This window comes from Castanea sativa, chromosome 11 (assembly GCF_040712315.1).
Source record: "Castanea sativa cultivar Marrone di Chiusa Pesio chromosome 11, ASM4071231v1".
Lineage (NCBI taxonomy): Eukaryota > Viridiplantae > Streptophyta > Magnoliopsida > Fagales > Fagaceae > Castanea > Castanea sativa.
This window is the reverse complement of record NC_134023.1, coordinates 49151569-49166211: the sequence shown is the minus strand read 5'-3', so window position 1 is coordinate 49166211 and position 14643 is coordinate 49151569.

Genomic DNA, 14643 nt, shown 5'->3' with positions numbered 1-14643 from the left:
AGTAATTGGATCTTGTTACTGTTGTATACCCATCATAGCATCTTGGGAAATCCAATGATGTGGATGGGGCTGCTAAAGTTTTGTCAATTTGCCCATATTTTCTGCCGTGATACATTTGATTAGAGTCAGTCCACATCGGAGGGCCTATTCAATATGTTTGGATCTCTATAGCACTATATTGGGCTAAGGCTTTATAGAAAATTGGTTCATCCCCATTAGTTTTTTAGGCTGGTCCATCCATAAAACACTACAAAGTCAGAGCCTTGCATTATCAGTGATTCTGTGGTATAAAAGTTATGAGCTGAACTAAGTTTAATAAACTTTTGTAACTTTGTGTATGACTAGCATCAGCTTATTCAGTTTTTTAGCTGTTTGATTTTTGTTAAAAAGTATGTTAAAATATAAATGTACTTTGAGAAAGTAAGAAAAGATTAGATTTAGAGGTTTTAAAAAAACAGGTTATCAAACAAGCCGGACACAAACCGAAACTTAATGCCTTGGATTGGTAACATTTATTTGTTAGTTTTTTGAAAATGAAATTGATTGAAAAAGCTATATGTGAAGTTTAAAAAAGGGTTTGGTTAACGGGTTCTTGGAAGTAGTAGTTAAGATTTTTTTTTTTTTTTTTTTTTTTTGAGAATCTAGTTAAGATTAAGTTGTTTATTATAATTTATCAACTTTTTGGATGTAATCGCACTTTAATCGATTATAGAAGTATTTATTTATTTATTGTTTTTATTCCATCTCAATTCAATGGGACCCACTCAATTCCTTCTTAGCATAGGCTCAATAATTCCCGTTAACAAAAGCTTTGAAAAAGTTGCATTTTGAAAATTTGTGATTTGAGAACTTGTCACCAGGCAAGTAGTCAACCGAGAGAGAGAGAGAGAGAGAGAGAGAGAGAGAGAGAGAGAGAGAGAGAGAGAGAGAGAGAGAGAGAGAGAGAGAGAGCATCTTTGTTAGTGACACCAAAATGTAATGATCAAAATGGTATTTTCACCAATTCTCTTTTTGATAAATTATGAAAAGAATAATACATAACAATGTGTAGAGAAAAAAAAAATATTTTATCAATATTTTTTATAACAATGATATATTATTAATTAGAATAGTGATAGTGATGGATTCTTATGAAAACGAAGCCAATTGGAAAATTATTAGATACTCTCGAAATACTATAAATGCATACTTTCTCCTCTCACATGAATGGTAGGTCTCACCATGAATTTAATTACTGAGACCCACCATTCATGTGAGAGGAGAAAGTACACATTTATGATACTCTGAAAATACACAATAATTTTCCAAGCCAATTACACCTCGGACTTGAATTGATAACTCTAAATTTTGTCATTTTTCTTTAGAATAAGTGTATGGCAGTCAATGTAATGACTATATATTGAACGGTGACCCTCGCAAAATCTAAAGAAAATTTGCCTCCACACGTGCTACTATAATGACAAGCTTGATTCGCGGCCGCCGTGTACTTTCTATACTGGTTAGATATAATATTATACCATCGAATCCAAGAAAAACCCATTACAAATTAAAATTTTCTAAACCTATGTGAACGGATATAAAATATTAAAATTTTTTACTAGTTAATATACATATCCGTTCAGATAGAATAATGACTCACCTGACCTAATTAAAGTATCGTCCTAGGGATAGCAATAGCATTAGTTTAATATTAATATTTTGGCAAACTTAATGACTCACCTGAGATTACATAAAATATTAAAAAAAAAAGAACATTATATGACTTGTTGAAATTAGGAAAAAGGAAATTAGAATACGATTCCCACCACTGTCCCCCCATCCCTTGTTCTATTCATTACATCACCATGCACATGCCTCTGCTGTTGAAACTTGAAACCGGGACTACTTTCACCTTCCTATATTTCTTAGCCTGCCTAACTTCAACTCATTACTACATCCTCTCCTCTCTTCTCTTTTCTTTTCTTTTCTTTTCTTTTTATCCTCTAAATTTTAGTTAGGTCATAGGTGGGATCATGGGCGGCGCTATTCAAAATATTTATTTTGTTTTGACCCTCTAAAGTAAAAATTGGAACATTTTGACCCTAATTTTTTTAATCACAACTAAAATAACCTTAAATATAATCCACTTACTAATATTTTGGCATTTAGAAAAAAAAAGAAAAGAAAAAAAAAGAGTCCAACAACAAGCTAATTTAATCTAAAACCTTGAAAATAAAAATTAGTTACTGAATCTGAAGTGCTTTTCATTTGTTATTTGTTGAGTAGGGATTAGGGGAGTGGGATAGGCCAAGAGTGATTGAATGAAGAAAAAAAGCAAATGTTAACACAACAAAATTTATCTAACTTTTTGTTTAAAGTATAAAATAAGTAAGAAATCATATGAAACCCACAAATAGTAGAAAAAAAGATGAAGTAATAAGTTGACTTATAATCAAGCCCCAAACACGCTTAATATAGTTAAAAAGAACAATAGTTGTCAAAGTTGAGTTCAGGGGTAGCTCTATCCTTTGTTTAGGGGTTCAAATGAACCTTCTGACTTCAAAAAACAAATTATATATATTTATAATATTTTTTTGTTAATTTAATACTTTAATCTATTCTTAAAAATATTTTTGTACATCCTAACTTAAATTTTATACCCTTACTAAAAGTATTTCCAACTTTAAGAGTACGGGTAAGTGTTTATAAATTGTAAATGTCATTATTTATTATAAATTTATATTATGTGTGTGAGTATGTCTAATATTAATTATGTGCATTACTTTTTGTTATAATGTTAATTGTGTAAATAATGATGTGTGTGGATATTTGTGTGTACATTATAAATATAATATAATTTAATAATTAAGAAATAGAGAGAGTTTATTACATGTGTGTGTATTGTTGTCATGTTATAATAACTTTTTGTTTTAAAGTCAAAAAAATACAAGAAGAAATATTGTAAAGTTAGTGATTGTTCAAGCATTTAATTAGTTAAGTAGACACGTGGTGTATTATTTTATATATGAATGAGTGTGGTTGTGTGCGTCAATAATTAATATAGAGCCAATAAGTTAAGTTTATTCATTTAGTTTAAAATATTTTTATAAAAACAATGACAAATTAATAGATAATAACAACTACATAAAAATAAAAATGTTAGACAAACTTAACAAAATAAAATGGTCATAGCTATCCACATTGACAATAAATACTCATAATGAACTATCATGTAACAATTCAAAATTTGAAAACTTGTAGAAGAAAATTGTAATTCTTTTTTTTTTTTTGGTCGATAACTTGATATATTCAAGTTCTCTTTTTATTATTATTTTTTTTTTAATTTAAGTTTCTTAATGACCCTCCTAAAAAAAAAATTTCCTGGAGCCGCCGCTAGGTGGGATCAGGGAAAAAAAATATAAGTATATTAATAGGTACTAATTTTAGTAATTTTAATCAATAAAATTATATTTTGCCTCATCAATTCTTTTAAGAGTAATGTTAGAGTCACACAATTTTTTACAATATTTCTACAAAATATTAAGGTAGCAAATTTTTGTTAGTTCACACACATACATCACTTTTTACTTATCAATAACCTCTCATCACATTAGCGATTTGTAAAAATTTTGTAGTTTTAGCATTTTCCACCTTTTAAAGGCCATAAAATTTAATAGATTAAATCTAAAACAAAATATACAAGTCCAAAAAAATTAGCCTAACAAAAAAAATTACCAATAATAAAGCTAAAAAAAATTAAGCTCAAGCAATCTATATTACCCAAAACAGACAACTTGGTCGTTTAAAATTTTTTTTTTTTTTAAATCCTTAGTGATAAAGTAGTAAAGTCAAAGGCCGGAGCTGCTGCACACAGCTAACAACAGAATTGCCCCCCAACTCTAAGTTCTGACTTCATCCTTTGGTGGAATTTGAGAAGAGAGTTACTTGTGGGGTTGTGGCCATAATCCAATTTGACCTAGTAAATCTCTATTACAAGAAGAAAAAAATAGAGAAAATACATAAAAGAAAACCAAGCAACAGATTAAAAGTAAATCTCTGTTAGATAACAAAATTTGATACTCCCTAATTCTATTGCTAGAGTGGAAGCTTTAGTAGCAGTGTGGTCCTTTGACTTAGGGTCTGTTTGGATAGAACTTATTATTGAAAACTGAAAACACTGTAGCAAAATATTTTTTAAATGTATGAATAGTACGGTGGGACCCATTTTTAATGAAAAGGTTGCTAAATATTGAAAATTGTGGGTCCCGTAAACAGTGCACAAATGCACTGTTCACAATAAAAAGTCAACAAGTGCAGCTTTGAAAAAAAAAAAAAATGTAAAATGCGCTGCTTGAAAACGCAGACGCGAAAACTCTCTATTCAAACACATTCTTAGCATCTGAAATTGGTATTCCCTCAGCTGTTCTAGAAGGTGACTTGGAGACCACCATTAACTCCTTGAATGATGCAGATGATTCTTTAGCCATTTACAAAGTTTGAATTTAGAAGCAAAGTCAATTGCAGAATCTTTTCACCATATTAGCTTTTCTCACACGTTGGGAAGGCTTTGTAGTTCATAATCTTGCTAGACGCGCTATACATGTCATAGGTTTTTTTTTTTTTTTTGGATTGAGGATGTTCCACCACACCTCAATATTGTATTCTTAGTCGATTTGGCGTCTATAACATCCTTCTCAAAAAAAAAAACTAACAAAATAAATAAATAAATCAGATATCTTATATGATATTTACCTTCAAAAACACGGAAGAAAGAAGAGGTATATATTTTATGAAGATCGCAAGGTCATGAGACCATACGATATCAGACAAAATCACACTTTGGATCTTCTTATATTTGTAGTTTCTTGTTTCTGTCTGTACTTAAACATAGCTTTCATTGCCCAATGTCAATGCATTATGGGACCATGTTCCATGTTTCTTGATATCTGGATTTTTTGAACACAGACTCTTGTTTCCGAGTATCCTTGCTGTTTTTTCTATAAGCAATCACTCAAGACGGATTGAATGGTATCTTATGTTGCGGCATCATTAGAGATATGGAATCAAAATCATTTTCTACTTCTGGAAAGTACTCAAATATGATTTCAATAACCAAAGATGAATTGCATATACAGTTTGGATTTATTAATGAGTTCTAGTCAACTCAATTAATAAAGTTCCTTGTTATCGGATAAGAGATCTGTTATATGAATCTTGCCTATATAAAAAAAATACCAATTAGTGTCAGATAATTAGAGCAATCATACGGAGTGGATATCAATCATGCCAAAAGTTGAACTTTTATTCTATCTATAAAATTTTAAAGAATATATATGGATATGTTGTCTTGAAAAAAAATATCATATATTATACAATAAAGATTGCATTTATAAATTGTAATTGCATTTAACTTGTTGTGTGTAGTATAACTAGTCCTACCATCTCTTAAAAGTTACAATAACTTTTGAGTGTAGTTTATAGTGTGTCTTTATAGTGTGTCCTTATGTGTACAATCCTTTTGGCCTTTTATATTTTTTTTTAAGTGGACTTTGGCCTTTTATTTAACACATTTAAAAGACCATGGTACATTGTGCTTTTGCGCTTTTAATGACCTGTTATAATTACTAGTGATTTACTCGAAATGAATATATCCTAAAACAATTCACAAATTTTATAAAGAGTTACCATGATTTATGTTAAATTATTTACTCATTTAAAATAATATTTTTTTAAAATAAAATAAAAACTAGGTGTTATACTGTATGCTTTTGTCAAATAACTTAAAATGGTTTTTATTATATATTTTTTTGCCTATTTTATTATTCAATTTCCATGAAATTAATGAATTATTTTCTTTTAAAAATAACACCCTTGGACTTTAACTTGAGTGTAAATTTAGATCTTTCCTTTTATTAGAATTCTGTTAGTGTTTAAATAAATAAATAAATACAAGAATTTTGATAGTGATTTCAGTTTAGATTTATAAATTTAATCATGTGATGTGTACATGGTTCTACCACATCATCTAATTTTTAAAATGATATTATTACTTGTGGACATCACGAGATTAAATTCCTTGTATTTTAGTGAAAAAAATTTAAATAAAGATTTGATTGATTACAATACTAAAATTCATTGAGTTGGTTGTTCAAATCTAAAATCAAGTACTAAATTGACATTCAAGCCAAAATTCGATGATGATATTTATAAAACTCATTATAAAATATTACTAGAAATTTGATTTGTCACAAACCTTATGTTGAGGGAATTAATTGTTTAAAGGGGAAAAAATATTTTATCTCCTCTATGTTGGGGATAGTTCACAATTCCCTCTATGATTGAAAAATGAGCAAATACCTGAATATGTTATTTTTTTAGTTAAATCCAATGGAATCACGATGATTACAAATGCAATATTCCAACAAAACAACAATGCAATCGTAAAAATAAAAAATGCTTATTTCATTGGATTTAACTAAGAAAGTAACAAATTGAATGTATTTGCTTATTTTCCAAATATATAGGAGGAAATTGGTTGGTTTAAAAAAATAAGGCAAGAATTGTGAACTACCTCAAACATAGAGTAGGAAGTGTTTTTTCCTCTATTTAAATTTAAAATTTTATTGGTGGAATAAAACCCTACATCAAAGTGCAAGGGTGAAATTTATAAAAAAAAAAACCCCAATAATTAATAGCTCAACTAGTTTGACATGTCAGGTGTGTCCCAAGGTCGACCCTAGGCCTAAGGCCCCTTGACATAAAAAGGCCCCCAAATACAGGGCGGGAAGTTTTTTTTTTTTTTTTTTTTAAATTAAAGAAAAAGTGTGAGTTAGGTGTACATTTTATGTCAATCTTAAAAGGGCCTAAAATATAGTTAGAGTTATGTTAGTATATTACAAGTTTTATTACATAGGTCATACAAATTGATATGTCACCAATGAAGTAATTTAATACTTATTTATTATTTTGTTGAAGTGCCACCTCATTATCACATCGATTTGTAAGCTTTTTCTAGTAAAATTTGTAATAATATTAGCATTTTCTCCACAAAAAGAAAAATGAATTAATAAAAATACAACACAATCACCATTAAGTGTATGAAAAATGCTAAAGCTAATGCAAATTTGAGGAAATTTTTTTTTACAAACTGATATGACAAGAATATGATCAGTGTTACTTAAATAATATAATAAAATGAATGTTTGAGTAACTTTTCTTTTATTGGTGATATGCCAATTTGTAAAACTTATATAGTAATTATCATTAGCTCACTTTTGGCAAATTAGTCATATTAATAAGTAAGAATTAATAATGGATTTGAAATTAAATATAAATATAAATAAATAAATATTATTTAAGTGATATTTAGATGTAACAAGATCCCTATAAAATTCTCGCCTCAAACAATCTTGGGCTGGCCTTGGTGTGTCCAACAATTTTATCTACACTTTAAAATTCCCCCCTCCAAACTATCAAAAAAAAAAAATATATATATATATATATATATATAAACTATTATATGTGCTCTTTTAAAAGAGAAGGAATTTATAAAAGCCTAACTATTAATTATAATAGTTATTATTTAAAGAGGGGAAAATGATCATAGCTGTTTTTAATTAAAAAATTATAAAACCCATATATTTTAAGTAATTTAAAATTTAAAATAGATGTTCTTAAGAAGAAATATCCCATTTGTGCCTTACAATCCCTCCCTTAAAATTGGGGATAAAAAAAATAGCTCATATAAATTATTTACTAGTTTCACATGCATCTTCATTATTTGTGTCATCCTTGATATTATTTAAATTGATTTTTGATTTTTTTTTAAAGTAATAAAAAAATATCATAATTTTTACTTACATGCAATTTATATTGTCACTCATTATCAAAATATTATGTTTAAATGGCAATGGAAAAATAGATCTAGCAAAATTGAACCTGTTGATTCACCCCAAAAAATGATATGGATAATAAGAGTAGCAAATTATTTTAGTTTGACCAATTTTTGGCAAGCACTCAATTTTGATCCGACTCAACCGGGCTAGACTCACACTTGATTTTGATCCAACTCAACTGGGCTAGATTCAGACTTAGATTGGAATGACCCGTTTTCCAAGTCTTTGTTAAAATATTTTAGTTTTTTTTTATTGATCTATTTTCAATGTATAGTCAGTATGCAGAATTTTCTATATGGTAGATAAAAATATTAATGATATTACTCATAAACTTGATGGATAATTCTCATTTGCAAATATTTACCACATTGGTTCTACTATAATGATTGAGTGATTTTTTTTTTAAACTCTTCATTATAATTTTTCTTACCTTTTATTTATTTATTTATTTACTTTTGTGGGTAGGGGGGATCCGAGAGTATCACCTTTATTGGGCCAAGCCCGAGGAGTATGCAAGCTTGATTGATAGTTTCTTGACCTGTATATTCCGAGATGACTTAGGAGAGGAGTTCGGTGGACAAATTTGGATAGCTTGAGGAAGGCCATCGGACATGAACTACCCGAAGAGGTTGAGATGAAGTCCACACTAGGCTGGAAAGCGAGAAATCGAGAGAAGCAATAGTAACAAGTGTGGATTGGGGGGGGGGGGGGAGCTTCCCAGGGAAGCATCCATCACCACTGCATTGAATACATTGCAACAACAATTTCAGCCACATTAATGGTTGAATGACACCTAAATAGTGCCAAGACAACTTGTAGTTCACTCAGCACATCTTCCAAAGGTGGAATGAGACAAGTGTTAGGTTCTAAAGATTTAGGTTTTTTAGAATCATATTTTTGTTGTGTTGGCAATTTGAGAACAAAATATGTTTAGTCTAAGTGTTAGGCAATGCTTAAAAGTGTAGGTTTCAAGTTTCAAGTCTAGCTGACTATAGAAAAAAAAGGAAGTGAGGTTCTGCCTTCCTCAACCAATTAAAAATCGTAGGTCCAAATTTTCTGTAGAATTTTTAAACAAGCCCAAGCCTGCAAAAACGTTTAGGGTTTCACTTAAACTTCTCCACATATAAAAGGGAAACCCTAGCCATGTTTTGAAGACTTTTGGAGAAGACTTATGTGGTACTCTTTGTGAAATCTGAGAGGTTTTGTACCTTTTAACTACACAAGAATCTAACGGAGCAAGAACTACAATCAAGCGTTGATAGAACATAGTTACTACATCTAGATCATTACTGATGGTGATTTGAAACCTGTAAGTGGGATCTCAAAGTCACAAGCAAGGCGGCTTGTGTTGGTCTAAAGTCCATGGATTTGGAGTTTGCACGTGGTTGTGTCAGTAAGTTACTACATAAGATAGCAATAGATTTAGGGTTAAATCTAATTGTAAAAAATTCAATTCTCTTATGATGGATTTACTTTACCTTGAGGATAGCTAGGTCAAAGTCTCCCTAAGTTTTTACCTTGAAACGGTTCATTTTATTGGTTTTCCTAGGTCATGATATCGTGGCATTGTTTATTTTTCGCTGTTTTGCATGATATGATTTATTTGTGTTTAACATAGATATGAATAATTAATTTAAGTAATCACTTAGTTAATATATTTGGATAAACAATCTGGTTTAAGGGGTCCAAACGTACAAACAAGTGGTATTAAGGCGGGTTAGTTCTCATTTATAGGTTTCTTAACCTAGAGTTGATCCTTGACCCCTGCTGTTATGGAACATTATCACTCTCTTGTGATCCCTCCACACTTTGATGGGAATAAATATGCTTATTGGAAGGTTAGGATGAAAGCCTTCTTGAAATTTATTGATGAGAGAGTGTGACTATCTGTTGAAAACGGTTGGGAGAGACCAACCACTGCTATTGGTGAACGGACTACTGCCCAAAATGAAGCAGCAAACTTTAACAGTAAGGCTATGAATGCTATATTCAACGTTGTTTCCATGGAAGAATTTAAAAGGATCTCAAATGTTGAGGTTGCTCACACTGCTTGGAACATCTTACAAACTGTACATGAGGGCACTAAGGCAGTAAAAATCAATAAATTATAGCAGTTGACTTCTAGATTTGAAAGCATTAGAATGTTTGATGATGAATCTTTTGATGAATTTTATGCTAAGTTGAATGATATTGTCAATTCTGCTTTTAATTTAGGTGAAGTTTATGATCAATAAAATTTGTTAAGAAAATTCTTAGATCATTAACTAAGGATTTTAGACCTAAAGTGACTGCTATAACTAAAAGTAAAGATGTTGACTCTATCCCTGCAGATGAACTTTGTAGGATCTCTTCAATCCTATGAATCTGACTCACCAAAATCTAATAAATCCAAATCTATGGCCTTAAAATATGTTGATGATGTTGATGGTTATGAATTTGATGATAAACTCTTATCTATTGACATTGCTTATCTTACTAAGAACTTTAGAAATTTTCTGAGAAATAATAATAGGAGGGCAAAAAATAAAAACAATGTTGATACTTAGAATGTGAAGAAGAATGACATTACCAAAGATAACCATTCTGAAAAATCAAAAGATAAAATAGGTCAATCTTCCAATAGTTCTTTAGGAGAACATTGTTATGGTTGTCAAGCTTATGGTCATCTAAAATCTAAATGTCCAACTTTCTTGAGATCCAAAGGTAAAGCTATGGCTGTTACTCTAAGTGATGATGAAGTTTCTAATCATGAGTCTGAAAATGATCAAGAAGGAAACTTCATGGTTTTCACTGCTATTGCTATAGTAAGTGAAATTGAGACTGCTAATGAGAACCCTTCTAATGAGGAACTCTTTGAGAATGTTGATTTGCAAGAAGCTTATAACAAGTTATGCAAGATTGCAACCAAAGATGCTATGAGTGTTGAGTTAAGGTTGAAAAAGATAAACACTCTTGAACAAGAAAAGAAGAATTTGCTGCTAAAGCTGTTTAATGCTAATGAACTCTTGAACTTTGTTAAGATTGAGAACATGACTTTGCTTGAAAAGGTTCAAAATTTAGAATTAGAATTATCTGTTGCTAGAGAACAAATAAATAGGACTTCTACTTCTAAACTAGATGAGATGTTACATTTTTAAAAGCCTGTTTCTGATAAGACAAGTTTAGGGCTTGTTAAGAGTGGATCTACTTCTGTTGTGAATCCTCCTAAGTTTGTACCTGAATCTTCCATTTTTGTTTTTCATCCATTTGTATCTGAAGTTAAGGTATATAAAGAAGTAGTTCCAGTTTCTAGAAGAACTAGGATAGATCTGAGTAAGTCTAAAACTAAGAATCCTAATCAATCCAGAAGCAAGAAAAACCACAAACTTTAGTGGTTTTGTCACTTTTGTGGTAGAGCTAGGCATACGAGGCCAAATTGCTTTAAGTTGCAAGCTTCTAAACAAAATGTGCCTGTGCCAAAAGCACAAGATCTTGTGACACTTATTCATGAGCTGGTAAAGGTTCTTGACCGTTATACCAATATTAGAGCTGAAATTAGGGCCAGTTCAAATGGAAATCCCAACTCCAAGTTTGCATCTAAAAGAGTTTGGATGCAAAACACTCAGCCTTAGTGAGTTTGTCTGACATGGTCCTTGTATTAATTCTTTCTATCTCTTGTAACCAAAATTGTTTTTCTTTATGTTTGCATTTGCATAACATTCATACATTGCATTCTAGGGTTTTTTTTGGTTGTTTTTCAGATTTTTTTTTAAATATAAAAAAATAGAAAAAAAGTTTTGTACCTTCTAACTACACAAGAATTTACCATAGCAAGAACTACAATCAAGCATTGGTAGGACTTAGTTGCTACATCAAGATCAATACTGATGGTGATCTGAAACCTTTGAGTGGGATCTCAAAGTCACAAGCAAGATAGCTTGTGTTGGTGTAGATCCAAGAAGAGAAGGATATGATTTCTTTGTGTTTAACCTATATTTGAATAATCATTAATCACTTGGTTGATATATTAGGTAAAACAATTTGGTTTAAGGGGTCTAAACGTACAAACAACAAGTATCCAATGTCAAGATGAAAAGAAGATCTAAAGTGTAGTAGGGCTCCTTAATTGCCCGAGGAAATATTAATATAACTATTTATGCTTACTTTAACTTGTTAAGACTATATTTTTCTCTCTATACATGTTTCGTGACTTTGGCCCGTTAGATAAGAAGCTCAAGTGTTGGTTTGCATTCCCATCTCTACAAATTAATTGTAGTGGACCTCGATCTAAGCCCAATCATTGGGCCTCGATTTTTTGCCCCATGCAATTTTTATTTAAATATCATGTTATAGTTTATTCTTAGGCTCTTTATAATTAATTATGTTTGTGGGTGATTTAACTTTAGTTCAAATTTCATGTATGATAGTTGTACATATTTTCTTTTATTTTCTTGTGAAATTATTGGACTAGTGAAATACTAAAAGTGAATATCAATAAACTTAAGTGGTTTATGTATTATTTATTATTGTGTATTTAATTTATTCAGAAAAAAGGCAAAAAGAATATGTTAGAAATGTATGTCGAAAATTTTAAATTATTTAATGTAAAAATTAATGCCAATATTCAGTTGAACAACCCATCATAGATAAGAATAAACACCCATTTGTGCTAAAAGCGTAGTAAAATATTTTTTTGGGGTCAATATATGGAAACAAATTTCATAAGATATGAATAGCAAAAAAAAAAAAAAACATTTTATAAGATATGAAGTGACATATTATACTTATTTCAATTTCACTTTCATGTGAAACACTATGATATCACTTGTATTGTGCATCAATCATAACTTGTTTGGTGAAATTGGTCATGTTTTTTGTTACCTAATTGGATCATATCAAATGTCCTCTGGTAAGAGCCATATGGTTTCAAAGCAAGTGGGGTTAAGGTTTGATGGGCTAAGATTTTTCTCCTCTTCCCATTTATTCAATTTTTGTTATTCCCTCCTGATGTTAAATTGCGTCAAGATAACAAGAAGATTTCCTTTTATTTGGGGTGGTGGTTTGTGATGTTCTTTGGAGGACTAGAAATCAAGTTCAATTTGAGGGTCTGTCTCCAAGTTTGGATAGGCTTTTACAAAACAATCTCCAGCTTGATTGCCAAGGACTGGAGAGGGGAGGAGGTATTTGCTTCCTGTAAAAGAGAGAACACAACCTTCCCTCTCCAAGCAAAGGTAAAAGCAATCAAATGGACTCTTTGGTTGGCCTTAGATTTTAGATGCTGAAGCAATTTGTATTGAAATTGATTCTAAAATTTGTGTTGATGCCTTATCCTTCCCTGTTATGGAAATTCCATAGAGAATCACTTGCATCTACTCGGATATTTTGGCTTTGAAGTCTCAAATCCCAAATTGTTGTATCTTCTGGGTGGCTAGAGGTGCCAATGGGGTTGCCCATGCCTTAGCCAATTGATCCTCTAGGAACAACATGTTTGGGTCTTTTGATGTAGGTTTTGGCCCTCCTTATTTTGTTTCTGTTATTAACGATGGGATTTGTAGTTCCCCTTTGTAATCTTTTATTCTTTTGTTATAAATAAGATTTGCAACTCATCAAAAAAAAAAAATCTAACCTCCCCCATCAAACCCAATAGTCAGGACTCGTGAAACAGATGGAAACAGAAAACCATAGAACGTTGGATTTGAGCCACGAGAATGAAGGTTTGGACTTCCAACGTCCAACATTCCTAACTCATCTCTCTAAAATAGGATAAATAAAAAAACCAATTTAGCGGATAAACCTAAAAAATGCTATAATTAGTTTCCTTATCATTTCTTAAAATATCATTTTGTTACCGTGCTTTGACTGCTTTCTTATATATAGACCTATAGAGAACATTGTTGATTTCCCAAACGCTTGGGTAGTAAAAAAAAAGGAGAAGATATGAAATTTTAGGCAGACGATCTGAATGCTCTCACCTTATGTCTAGAAGTTCATCCCCTACATAGTAATATGTCGGTGCCATTCAATCTGTTTATCACAGTGATTAGAAGATAAAAAGTGTCACTCACACCTAGTATTATCATAGAAATCTAAGTTTCAATGTCTGCCTTTACCAAAAATTGATTAGTGTCATCATCAGGACAAGATCAGACGTCATAGATTGAAACTATCTTTAATAAAAAAAATTCTTTTCCAACCATTAAAGGCTTGTTTGGTAGGTCATTTTAAACACACTTTTGAGCATTTTAAACACATTTACACATATTTTCATACGCTTTTTTACCCACAGCTATATGAAAAATAGCCAAACAATATTACTCAAATTCATCTGCCATACATCGCCTAAATATTTTCTTTTAACTTGTACCTTGTTGTAGCACAATACATACACGTTTGGGCCCATTGCCACACCGCATGTTACCTCTTTTTACTTTGATTAATTGTGCATGACTCTTGTCTAATTCAATTTTCTATAATTCCATCCCATTTCCGCAAAATTTCCAGTTCCACGGTCACATTCAAAGCTTCCAAGGAAGACCTCTCTATCTTTCAATGCAAAGCAAAGTTCTTCATTTGATTTTCAAACTCGATCTGATTTTTTTCCCAAATCATGAGATTTTCTTCTTCCTCAGATCTAAAGGTTTTTGTCTTGTCAGTCAGACAAAGGAGACCCCACTGACCATCATCATCAATTACCACACACCGTGTTTCATCTACCACACACGTGTATCCAAAGGCTCTTTAGTTAGTCCTTCACAAATCGCAACTATCTCTTGGCCTTAAATATCAAAAC